The 13,490-nt window shown below is 41.6% G+C and overlaps 1 long non-coding RNA gene across 1 annotated transcript; it reads left to right on the top strand.

Annotated features, from left to right (window-relative positions):
- Nucleotides 1-529: 529 nt before the first annotated feature.
- On the top strand, nt 530-13,220 carry LOC134155993 (uncharacterized). The gene is made up of 4 exons (XR_009961797.1): nt 530-1,749; nt 2,550-2,648; nt 8,746-8,836; nt 12,443-13,220. It is a non-coding gene; the product is annotated as an uncharacterized LOC134155993 (long non-coding RNA).
- Nucleotides 13,221-13,490: the final 270 nt, after the last annotated feature.

Below are 13,490 nucleotides of genomic sequence, written 5' to 3'. Positions count from 1 at the left end.
TCACAGATGAGATGAGAGAACTAAGAAGAGTCTGGCTCTCTTCTCCTCCACCCCAAATGCATAGTTGCAGACAAGACAAATACCTCCCTTCATCATTCTTTTCTAGAGGCTAACTAAACTCAGATCTCTGAGCCTCTCCTCAGTATATTGTACTCCAGTCCTTTCAGCAGGCTTGTTAGCCATCTGCTGGACTTGCCCATTTTCTCATGCTAGGGAGCCCCAGAGTGGCCACGGTACTTCAGCCATGGTCTCAACATCACAGTGTTCTTCCCTGCAGTCTGAACAAAGTATCTGGTGTAGTATTTTTGTCCACTGCTGAGCCATTGGAGCACTTGATCTGTATCACAAGACTTGAACTTGACTCCAAGAATCTGAGAACTCCTGAGTAACTCTGTCTCAGCAGAAGATTTGTATAAAATGAAAAAATACAATTGGGAAATTGCATAAAAATTTAGAGGTTCACTTTTTTCTCCACCCCCCCCCCCCCCCCCCCAGCTTTGGTTCTTGTCATAAACACAGATCTATAGATCTGAAAACCCTTGGGGGTGGAGGGGAAATCATTCTCATGTTTTACGGACTCCCTGTGAATTAGTTTTGAAATTATTTTTTTAACTATGTGCGGTTTTAGTTTTCTTAATAACCATTGAATTGAGTTGGGAGGATAAGTGAGATTCGGGCTGTCACTGCAGGCTTCTGAACCAGATAAAGAATTCTCCACAAGATGACAGATTTTGTATGTGCTTATGTCTTGACTTTAGATTGGGACTTTTGTTAAATTTAAGCTAAGGCTTTAGGCTATCCTCCTAAGATTTATTCAACATTGAGTCACTAAAGTTCAATCTATTAAGGTTTTTGGGGGTTTTTCTTTTCTGTCAGAACTATATGCTTGACAAAAAGAACTGGCTGCATAAGATAGTTTTGGAAAGGTTTTTATCTATTATTTCAGTGGGTTTGTTAACTTAGAGCTAAGATTCAAAGGTCTGATTTATATCTCCTGAATCCCAGCTGAGAAAAGTAAATGTTAGTCTGGATGATAGGACGTACTTCTCACACCAGAAAGACCTTCAGAAGTGTATCTGTTGGCGCTGTGAGGCTCTGAAATTATTTTTAAGTTCATGTTTAAATGAAGTATTTTCCTAAGCCTATGACCGGTCTGAGTATTCATGCTGCAGGATCATTTCTTCATCTTTTTACTTCATTAGCTTGCAGCATTTCTTCTAGGGAAGTGTCTGCTGAGGAAATAAGTGCAACTCCTGGAATAATTTCATTGTTGTTATTGCTGAGAACCTGTCTATTCAAGCCCTATTTTAAACTCCCTTCCATCTGGATTTGCTGGATGGTCTGATTGGTGGATAAGGAATTGGCTGGATGGTCACTATCCAGAGGGTAGTGGTCAATGACTCAATGTCCAGATGGAGCTTGGTGACAAGGTGACCCCTCAGGGATCCATACTAGGACCAGTGGTGTTTAATATCTTCATCAATGACAGACAGTGGGATCGAGTGCACCCTCAGCAAGTTTGCAGACAAAACCAAGCTGAGTGGTGTGGCTGATGTGCCTGAGGGATGGGATGACATCAAGAGCAACCTGGACAAGCTTGAGAAGTGAGCCAGTGTGAATTTCATAAGGTTCAACAAGACCAGGTGCAAGGTCCTGCACATGTGTTGGGGCAATCCCAAGCACAAATGCAAGCTGGCTGATGACAAGATTGAGAGCAGCCCTGAAGAAAAGGACAAGGCCAAAAGGCAGGTAAAAGGAGACTTCTGTTGCTTCAATCAAAATGAAATGGGAGGTCAGATATGGTGTTTCCATACACTCACAAGTACTTGCTATTTCTCCCCAGAGGCAGGACTTGGCACTTCCATTTCTGTTGACCTATTTCTCCAGCCTGCTGAGGTCCCTCAGAATGGCAGTGCACCCATTTGATGTACTACCTACTCCTCCCAGTTTTGTGTCATTTGCAAACTTGCTGAGGGTGCATTCTGTCTCTTTCATCATCTATGTCATTAATGAAGTTGTTGAGGAGTATTGACTGCTGGGGTACACTACTAGTGGCTGGCCTCCAGCTTGACTTCATGCCACTGATCACAACCCTTTAAGCCTGGCAGTTCAGTTAGTTTTCAATTCACCTCACTGTCCATTTATCTAGTCCATCAGTTTGTCTTGAGGATGCTATGGAAGACAGTGTTGAAAGCCTTGCTTGAGTCTATAAATAATGTCCACTACTCTCCCTTCCTTCACCAAGCCACCCGTATCATCTGATCATAGGGGAGGCATAATCTCCTCTTTGTAAATCAATGCTGACTACTCCCCAACACCTTCTTATCCTTAACAAGTTTGGAAATCCTTCCCAGGGAGGTGAGGCTGCCTGCCCTGTAGATTCTTGGATCTTCCTTTTTGCCCTTCCTGAAGAGAGCAGTGACATTTGCTTTTATTCCAGTCCCCAGGAACCTCCCCTGATCACCATCACCCTTCAGAGATTAGCAAGAGTGGCCTCACAATGACATCAGCCATCTCTATGTTATAACGTGTGTAATTCAAATCTACAGGAGGCAGCATGTTCCATGAATTTCAGGATTTGCAGGGAGGAAGAATACTGATCCTCAGTTGTACATGACAGTGATCTTTAACCTTTGGAATTAAGGGAAGTTAATGTTTGATTAACATCACATGTTTGATCAAGTTTTGAAATGTACAACTATCTAAATACATCTCTCTCAAACTTCTGTAAAATTACATTATTTTATCTTTTTAGTATATGTATTTCAGATTTCTTTGCTAAAGATTTGTACACTATAAACCAAAACATCTGGTTTTCAGCACTTGTAGGTATGTTAGGTGCATCCCATCCTCTTTGTTTCAGACAAGGCAGAAGGAACAACTGAGTTTAGATTCAGATTTTAATGTGGTAGAGGACTAAGTCAACTCAGTTGGAAAAGCGAATGGGTGCCAGGGCAAGGGAAAGAGGGATGTGGAGCAGAAGTGTGACTTGCATGCCTTTGCTTAGCTGAAGTCCCTTGCTATAGTTCTACTTCCATAAAGTGGGATGATGAGAGGTGTTGTCTCATTTACGCAATGCAATTCACCAACGTGTTTCCCATCTGTTGAATCTTCTCTCTTCAAACAGGCTAGGTGACAATCTTCTGCCACTGCTCATGAAAACAAACAAGTTAATCAATAGATTATTTTAATAACAGGGCTTTATTAGTAAGATGTTGTAAGACCTGCTGCAAGAGCATAAAAATATTGGTTGGAAGTCTCCTCTGAAGGTTGTCTCTTAGCTGGACCATCTCACAACTAGATAATGTCACTCTTGGTTTTGCCCAAGTCTTGAAAAACCCCAGTGACAGAGATTCCTCCACCCCTCTGGACAACCTATTCTAGTACCCAGCTGCCTTCTTGTTGATTTTATTTTCCGATACCCAGTCTGAACCTCCGAAGTTGCAAACTGTGACAATTGCTCTGTTAGACCTGCAGTAGCAGGAAGAGTTTGGTTCTGTCACTTTTGTTAATAATCCTTCAAACAGTTGTAGTTGCTAGCTACAGTTAGCTTCTTTTTGACCAGGCTAAGTAAATCCAATTCCTTCAGCCTCTTCAATAGTTTTCTTATTCACTCTCCATTGAATTTTGCCATGTCTCTCTGGAGCACAGGTATCCAAAACTAAACACTATTTCAGTTACATCAGGTATGGCTTCACCAGTACCAAGCAGAGATTTTCAGCAAATTTCCCTTGATGTGGTGGCCACACTTACAATGTAACTCAGTACATACCTTCTTTCAGAAAGGCATGCCACAGGTTCACAATCAGCCCAGTGTGCACTGTAACCCACAGGACTATGACCTACTCAGCCACTTCCCAGCCTATACCCAAACGTGGGGTTATTCCAGCTGTCCCAGGTGCAGAACTTCATAAGGATCATGACATCTCCATCCAATCCTTAAGATTTTCAGGGTTCTTTAGGGTTGAACCAGCAGCCACTTACCCTAACTTAGAATCATGTGCAAATCTGCTTAGAACGAGCTCTGCATTGCAGCCAGGTTGCTAATGAAGGCACTGGATAAGGGTGCCAATATTGACCCCCGCTTACCAGCAAAATGTTGGATTACTGACTGCTACCCTTACTGCCAGTTTTCGAGTCATCTAAACAGTCTGTTTGTCCAGTCCATACCTATGCTGTTTCCAGAGAGGAAGGCTGGGGAAGGTGGTGTCAAAAGCTGTATTCAGGTCAAGGTATATTACACCCATCGCTCTGCCCTTGCTCACAGAGCCACTCATGTTATCATAGCAGGGAATCAAGCAGGTCAAACATAATTTGTCTTCCTGGGCTGACTGCTGCTGATTATGTGCTCCCTGATCTTTCCACTGACTGAGGTGAAACTGACTGGCATATAGTTTCCCAAGTCCTTCTTCATGCCTTCTTTAAAGATAGATAGTAGCCTCACACTCAAACCCACCAGGTCCTCCATTAGCTTGGGCTTATTCCCATCCAGCCCAATGGATTTGAATACATCCAGTTTCTCTAACCTGTTGCTCCTCCACTGCTGCCTGCCCAGTTCCTTCCCCAACTGTGCCCATACAGGGAGTTTGGAGTCTGGAAGTTGGCATTGACTGTGAAGACAGAGGCAGAAGAAAGGCACTGAGTTCACCAGCTTTTCCAATGACACCTGTTGGCACTAGGGGCTTTCATCACCAGAAACTCATTTTCCTTGAACTTGCTTTTCCAATTAGCATTCTTACAGAATGTGTCTTGCTCCAACCAGGGGCCCTCAGCCATATCAGCTACAGCTGGGCTTTGGCCTTCCTGATTTTGACACTAAGTACTTAACACTGCTTTTTGGGGGGGGGGGGGGGGGGGGGGGGGGGGGTCAAGTGGTAGTGGTTTGCTTAAGATGTTGAAATAATTTTATTTAGTTTGGCTAGCCTAAATCACATAGGAGATGGTCTTTCTGATTCTTGCACGCCTCTGCCCCAGTAGGTCAAGGCTCATGAATGAACATGGAAAAATTGCTCCAACTGCTGAAGCAATTGTCTGCTAGTAAGAAGACATGGAAAAGATGTCTGAAATTGCAGCCCAGTTAATTGTGATTAATACAAATACCAATACCAATAAAAACGGAATGGAATTCTTCTGATTTTTAAAGACTGAGAAGAAAGATTTAACTAGACAGTGAAAGCCAACAAATCACCCTGTAGGAAGGTTTAGGGTTGGTCTGCCACTGGGAAACATTATTTGGAAGAGGATTATACACCAGTTTGAATTAAGGACTTGGATTAAGATTAATTTGATTGATGAGATCTTAAATATAGAAGTAGGGAACAAAGCTGGGACTCATTTAATCTGCATGAGCATAATGCAGTGAGGACGAAATATCAGCAGATCAGAGGAATGAAAGTGCCACTACTGATAAGAGCACTTGCTGGCTAATACAGAGTGCGAAAATACTGGCTAAAAATTAGCCTCTTGTGATGGCCAATATGAATTTATTACATTAGTACAACAAAACAGAGGATACATAACAATTCAGTAAGAATGTGAAACTAGCTAGTACAGAGACCTGTGGAGGATTAGCAGTTGTGGCTGGAACATCAGGATAGAAGTATATGCATAATTTAGGAAAGACAGAAGAGCAAAATAAAGATGGTGAAATAGCATTATGCATTATAGAATCATAGAATCATAGAATAGTTAGGGTTGGAAAGGACCTTAAGATCATCTAGTTCCAACCCCCCTGCCGTGGGCAGGGACACCTTACGCTAAATCATATCACCTAAGGCCTCGTCCATGCCAGGGATGGAGCATTCACAACCTCCCTGGGCAACCCATTCCAGTGCCTCACCACCCTAACAGGAAAGAATTTCCTTCTTATATCCAATCTAAACTTCCCCTGTTTAAGTTTGAACCTGTTACCCCTTGTCCTGTCACTACAGTCCCTAATGAAGAGTCCCTCCCCAGCACCCCTATAGGCCCCCTTCAGATACTGGAAGGCTGCTATGAGGTCTGCACGCAGCCTTCTCTTCTCCAGGCTGAACAGCCCCAACTTTCTCAGCCTGTCTTCATACGGGAGGTGCTCCAGTCCCCTGACCATCCTCCTGGCCCTCCTCTGGACTTGTTCCAACAGTTCCATGTCCTTTTTATGTTGAGGACACCAGAACTGCACACAATACTTCAAGTGAGGTCTCCCAAGAGCAGAATAGAGGGGCAGAATCACCTCCTTTGACCTGCTGGTCACGCTCCTTTTGATGCAGCCCAGGATGCGGTTGGCTTTCTGGGCTGCAAGCGCACACTGAAGCCGGCTCATGTTCATTTTCTCATCGACCAACACCCCCAAGTCCTTCTCTGCAGGGCTGCTCTGAATCTCTTCTCTGCCCAACCTGTAGCTGTGCCTGGGATTGCTCCGACCCAGGTGCAGGACCTTGCACTTGGCATGGTTAAACTTCATGAGGTTGGCATCAGCCCACCTCACAAGCGTGTCGAGGTCCCTCTGGATGGCATTCCTTCCCTCCAGCGTATCAACCGAACCACACAGCTTGGTGTCATCAGCAAACTTGCTGAGGGCACACTCAATCCCACTGTCCATGTCACCGACAAAGATGTTGAACAAGACCGGTCCCAACACCAATCCCTGAGGGACACCACTCATTACTGGTCTCCAGCCGGACATTGAGCCATTGACCACAACTCTCTGTGTGCAGCCATCCAGCCAGTTCTTTATCCACTGAGTGGTGCATCCATCAAATTGATGTCTCTCCAATTTAGAGACAAGGATGTCATGTGGGACACTGTTGAATGCTTTACACAAGTCCAGGGAGATGACATCAACTGCTCTACCCCTGTCCATCAGTTCCGTAGCCCCATCATAGAAGGCCACCAAATTGGTCAGGCAGGATTTCCCCTTAGTGAAGCCATGCTGGCTGTCACCAAGCACCTTGTTGTTTTTCGTTTGCCTTAGCATGCCTTCCAGGAGAATCTGCTCCAAGATTTTGCCAGGCACAGAGGTGAGACTGACTGGTCTGTAATTCCCCAGGTCATCCATTTTCCCCTTCTTGAAAATGGGGGTTATATTTCCCTTTTTCCAGTCATCGGGAACTTCACCTGACTGCCATGATTTCTCAAATATGATGGCCAGCGGCTTTGCACTTCATTCCCCAGCTCTTTCAGGACCCGCAGATGGATCTCATCAGGACCCATGGACTTGTGCACATTCAGATTTTTAAGATGGTCTCAAACCAGATCCTCTCCTACAGTGGGCCCAAGGTCTTCATTCTCACAGTCCCTGCATCTGCCTTCCAAGACTTGGGTGGTGCGGTCAGAGCCTTTGCCAGTGAAGACCAAGGCAAAGAAGTCATTCAGAACCTCAGCCTTCTCCAAATCCTGTGTAGTCAGTTCTCCCGACAGCTTCCTGAGGGGGCCTACATTCTCTCTGTTTTTTATTTGCTATGTACCTGTAGAATCCCTTCCTGTTATCTTTAATACCTCTAGCTAAAAGTTTAATTCTAACTGGGCCTTAGAAATGACTTCAGAAAAAGGATAGGGATGCTATGTATAGCGTGGGTCATGTCTGAGTTAAAATTATTTAGAGGAAGGTAGAAAAAATATTGTAATGAAGTATCAGAGAATTATAGAATCATAGAATAGTTAGGGTTGGAAAGGACCTTAAGATCATCTAGTTCCATGCCCCCTGCCATGGCCAGGGACACCTCACGCTAAACCATGTCACCCAAGGCTCTGTCCAACCTGGCCTGGAACACTGCCAGGGATGGAGCATTCACAACTTCCTTGGGCAACCCATTCCAGTGCCTCACCACCCTCACAGTAAAGAACTTCTTCCTTGTATCCAGTCTAAACTTCCTGTTTAAGTTTTAACCCATTACCCCTTGTCCTGTCACTACAGTCCCTAATGAAGAGAGCCTGCAGTATCCAAAAGAGCCTAAGGTTGGTTTTAGACATGGATTTAGATCTCTGTCATGTCATTTGGAAAAGAAGAGAAACACCATTAGTATCTATAAATATGGAAAATTTAAGTCCCAGATTGGAAGACCTACCTGTTTCTAGATGTGCTAATGGATCACTACACTGTGGTAACAAGACATGCAAGAGTGCTATGAAAACTTTGTCGTATGGCTAGGAGGAAAAACACAGAATCCTTAAAAATTTTTTAACTACAAGTAATTTCCATTACTTCGATTTGAAATGAAAAGAAATTCTGAAATGGCAGAATTCTCCCTGAATAAAAATGCTGGGTCAGCCATCTTATTTTGTTTTCCAACTAGTTGGGTTAGTTGCATCAGGTTGTATCTTCAAATTGAGCTTGAAGACAGAGTAAATAACTTCTCTCATAAATATCACAAATTCATTTAAAAGCAAACTTTGAATGTTCTGACCTACCTTAGAAATAAAACAAGAAAAAAAAAAGGATATTACAAAATGCATACTAGATGTAATTAGACCTGGTTTTTGGTGGTCAGAGGTAGGCAGGGGTAGGGAGACTAGTTTTCAAAGAGAGAGATTCCACTAACACACTAAATGACCGCAAAACCAGCATTAAGCATTTGGTACCATCCTTCATATTATTGCCACAGAGTCTTTCATGGCTATTTTTAGTAACTCATTAGCAATTACCAGATTATTTTATTTTATATTTTGGTCCTCTTATGTTGGCTGCAGAGGTTTGTAAACATTTACAAAATGCATTCACTGTGTTTGCTTAGTTATAATTCCTGTAAAATTCAAATTTACAGGAAGCAGCACGTTCCCTGAATTGCTGGATTGGCAGGGAGGCAGAAAATTGATCCGTAATCATACATGGGAATGACCTTTAACCTATGAAATTAAGGTAAGTTAATGTTTGATTAATATCTGATGCTTACTCAAGTTTTGAAATGTATGACAACTATCTAAATATATCTCTGTGAGGCTTCTATAAAGTTATGTTTTCTTCTTAGCACATATATTTAAGATTTCTTTTTTGAATGTTTATACATTATAAAAAGAAATATTCTTTTCTGTTCAGAGGCAGACTGTGTAATTTGTTGTAGCTGTGTTGAAGTCAGTGGAGCTCAGCCTGAAGATCCATTTCGTTCTTGATGAACAAGTTTTGTCAATTGACCTTCTCGTTTTGTGTTAAAATGTTCAGTGTAATATTTTATATTCATTGATTTGAGGCTCAGCTCAGCCATTTTTCAAACATTAATTGCTTCAAAATTACTGGTCTCATTTTAACAACCGGGAGACCTTTAGACTGTAGGTATCTACAGGCACAGCCTGATTTATCTTGCTTTGAAGCAACCACAGAATCACTGTGACCAGCATCGCATTCTCTATGCTTGAGTGCGCCAAGTCACATGCATGAATAACTACCACAGTCTGTGGAAGTTAAGGAAGAATGAAAACTGATTATGAAAGTAAATAAACTCCTCATCTTTTACAATGTTCCTTCTCTCTTCTTTAATAAAAGCAATCAGAATTCAACTTCTGTTTTCCTATGCAGGGCAGGTATTAAGTATATTCCTAAGTGACATCTCTTTCTGTCATGAATTACTGTTTATGACTTAAAAACAATAATCTAAAAAGTTCACTTGTGAAAGTAGACCTAAAGAACACTGACTTTTCTCCTCAAATTGTCAAGTCCCTCCCAGAGTTATCTTAGGGACAGAGCTCAGAAAGGCTGAAGCATTAGACTTACCAGGTATACAGGCAAGGGTGCGCAGAGACCATGCCAGTGGTCTCACTCTAAGTGTGAGGCACAGTCCTCTGTACATGTCATAAATTTATGCAGCGTCAAGACCACATGGCTTCTTGGTCCTACCTGGTCTATACGTTTCCAGAGGTTTTGCATCCTCAGGGTAGTCAGACTTCCCTTCAATGTGACTCAATTTATTATACACATGATGCTAGTTTAACCAAAAAAGTTAAAAAATAATTCTCTACTGACTGCCATCTGATGCAGTACAATTATTATTCAATGATAACTAAACTTAATCAGTTTGATGCTATTTTAGGCATTCAATCAGGGTGGAAATATCTTAGGATTTGATATTCCATAACCTTGAGAACAGTGTATTATCAATCTGATGTAGGTATGTTCCTGTCCATGCTTCTGTCACACATGAATATAACATAATTGTCCCTATATGAATAGATGATGTACTGCTGGGGAAAGAATGCTCCTCTTCCTGACAAAATACACTGGTGCAGTTCAACAAAAATACTACAAATAACTGCAAATCCTTCAGGCAAATATCAATCACTTCAGCAGGTGGTGAAGAGAAATGGAGAAACGTTTCTATGGCTGCAGGGCAGACATTCTTTCCTTCCTAAGCAAGACTTATCTTCTGCCTCTCCCAGCAAATGCTAAGACCGTGTCACATCCTGTTAAAGCATGAAAAGCTAACAGAGCTTTTGCCTTTTCTTTGCCTAATACTGCAGTAAAGAACCTTCAGTTTAATCCCAGAATCAAAAGCAATCCAAAACTCATCAAAATATAACTTGTTCATATCTCCCAATGATACCTAGCCACAAATCTGAAAATAAATTAGTAAGAAAGCTCTTAAGATTTATGGCTTACAAGGTTTTGAATCTGGAATAGAAGAGAAGGTATTTGGTAGTAAATAAGGAAGGCCTTATTTCTGGGAGAACTGGAGAAAAAGTATGCATCAACCTTATAAATGAAACACTGCTAAAAAAAGTATTCAACTTAAATCAGGTGTGAAATAGGTTTGTGGGGCATTCAACTACTGTTTATTCCATTACCGTGCTCAGCAAAGCAGGGTGTGTAGGCAGGGTTATGTTTGTACATGACTTCAAATGCCTGTGCTGCCAGTAAAAAACAAAGGACAAGGTGATGAGAGGGCTCCTCTCTTTCTCTGTTTTAATGTATTTTTGTGAAGATTGACCCCATTAGTTCTAAATCAAGTAGCTCCAGCTGAACTTCAGAAGATAACATGAATGCATAAGGCAAGTGAGAGTATGCTCCTAGTTAAAGTCATTCTGTGAATATAAAAATAATACATGGCATAGGACAGTGTGGTAGAAGATGTGTGATTTAACAGTGTAGGTGGGTTTTAATGTATATTTTCAAGTGGAGAACAACTAATACAATTTTGCATGCTAAATGACAAATACAAAAGCAATCCATTATGATTCATCCAAAAAGTTATTTTAACATTAGGCTGATATTATTCACTGAATGACACTTAGCTGTGTAAGTACTCAAAAATAAAGCAGACAGATGCAGTTTAAGCTTTGCCAGACTGAGCTAGCTACACATTGGTCCTGCTCTTCAATCAAGGGAACTTAAAAAGATATCTTAATTCCTGTGGATATTCTGCCCATGTGTTTTCAGACAGTGAGAGACAAACAGAAATCAAAGCCATTTCACCAGTCAAATTCATGACCAAAAGGTAGAATTCCCTTAGAAATACAATCATGACTTTTGATTTCAAAATTGTGGTTTTGAAACGGCACCGTTTTGCTGTTGATATCTGGCTGTGATAACACATTTTATATTCTCAGTTATCATACTGTGCCTCAGTTTATTGACTCAGTGCCCATGAACTTTTTGTGTAAGACTGATCCCTCATGAAGAAGATTTTTTATCAGCCAACTAGTCCATGAGCATTTCTGCCATCTGCAAATCTAGTTTCTCAATAGCTCTCTAAGTATGATTATGATTTATGATCTATTTTAGAAGAATGCTTAAGGTGATGAGTTAATATTTCAACAGTCAGGAATAACTATAATTAGTCATACCCACAACCTTTTTTTCCGTTTCTGATATATGTGTTAAAACACTCTTTTTAACTTCTGAGTCATGTTGTTTTTCTCAGACACAAAGTTACCTGATGAAGAGGAGTATTTCTCTTCAGACAAATGTTTATTGTCTGTAAAAATACAGCACTGCAAGCACTCAATTTCAATAACTCAATTTCATTCATAAGTTACAAGTCACTGGACTTCTAGGAGTTTTAAGGTTCCAGGAAGGTTGATTTTGAACTTAAAGAAGATAAATATCGCTTGGGAGAAATGGATTTCCCATCTTTGACATGCAGTGGTTATGTGACACTGGGCCAATCACTTTAACTGAAACACCACAGGCACCCATTTCGTTTGCCTCACTTTTTTGGGTTCTCAACTTGCTGGCTGTTGATTCAAAATGACAAAATAGAGCTGAAACTGTGGATCATCACAGATTGGGCCACTTTGCTCTGGGCTCACCGTTCTGTCTCCCTCAGAAGCATCTCTAGGGATAGATTTCTAGGGATAGGCTTTGGTCACATAGGTAAAACCACAAGATACAAAAACACTGAAAAAAGAAGCCAAGATTTTCAAAATAATTGTACACTTTTGCCGACTTTTATTTTAATGTCTATAAGGTGGCAAAACTAAGAGTCCCTCCAGCTTCCTTCTGTCTGCATCCTTAACTGACTTCATCTCTCTGCAGATTCACATGAGATTTTCCCAGACTTAGGTGAATCAACAGCTACTGTAGCTCATGTATGAATATTTGCACAAACCTGTTTAAATACAGTACCTGCAGAAAATGCATGGTAAGAGAAGAAAACTGTTTTCCACAAAAGAAACCAAAGTAGTATTGATTTTAACAGTGCACAACACACTATGAAAGAAAAATGCTTTAAAGTACAAGAATCTGGAACAAATATTATCAGAGTTCCATTCACAGAAGGACAAACTAGGCATCAGATGAAGAAAGCAGAATAACCTAAGTATCTTCAATAAAAGACCTTCCCAATCAGAGGGCTCTGTGTGACATTGTGTTTAGGAGATGAAGTTGTGCTTGGGAGAATTCCTGTATTGCCTTACAATTCATGCCAGACAGCTGATGATAAGAGGCTGGCTGCAGCCCAGCGCACAGCCAGCCTCTACCTTCCCATCGACCTGTCCTCACAGGCAGCGCTGTGATAATTCATGCTGCTGGTCCTGGGGGTAAGAAGAAACTTCCCAGACCCATGCCTCAGCTCCCCAAGGCTGTAGGGCTGTCAGGTTATGTGTTCCTTCCCTTACCACTGAAAGTGGAGCCTCACATTGCTCCTGGTGACATGCTGCCTCTAGGACGGTTTCCTTTAGCATGATATGAAGGGACAGTAGAGCAAGGCGGGGGTAGAGAGTTGTAGAAGGACATGGTGACATCTCCAACACTGAGCATGCAGGCACTGGCTGTAGTCCCATCACCGCTGGAAAAGCTCCTTTAGCTACTATGGTCAAGAAGATAATTTTGTTCTGTGAAGTATGGGCACAATCAAACAGTTCATAACTTCCTTTTTAAACATTGAAGATTAAAATATTCCCCAGAGTTCCTCTATCTATCATAAAGAAGGGTACACAGGTATGTCTGAAACTAGTTCCCGACTCCTGGAGCTACTATGCACTTACACAGGTGTAAGTGCATACCAAAGCTTTGTAGACTGTAAGTGACCCACTACACCTAGTGCTTAAAGACCCTTAAAGTATTTAAAGTCTAACCTGAACAA

This window comes from Pezoporus occidentalis, unplaced genomic scaffold (assembly GCF_034315485.1).
Source record: "Pezoporus occidentalis ecotype Australia unplaced genomic scaffold, CSIRO_AGI_Poc_V1 ctg81, whole genome shotgun sequence".
Lineage (NCBI taxonomy): Eukaryota > Metazoa > Chordata > Aves > Psittaciformes > Psittacidae > Pezoporus > Pezoporus occidentalis.
Note: the sequence above shows the minus strand (reverse complement) of the source record. Positions and strands in the feature narration are given on the sequence as shown.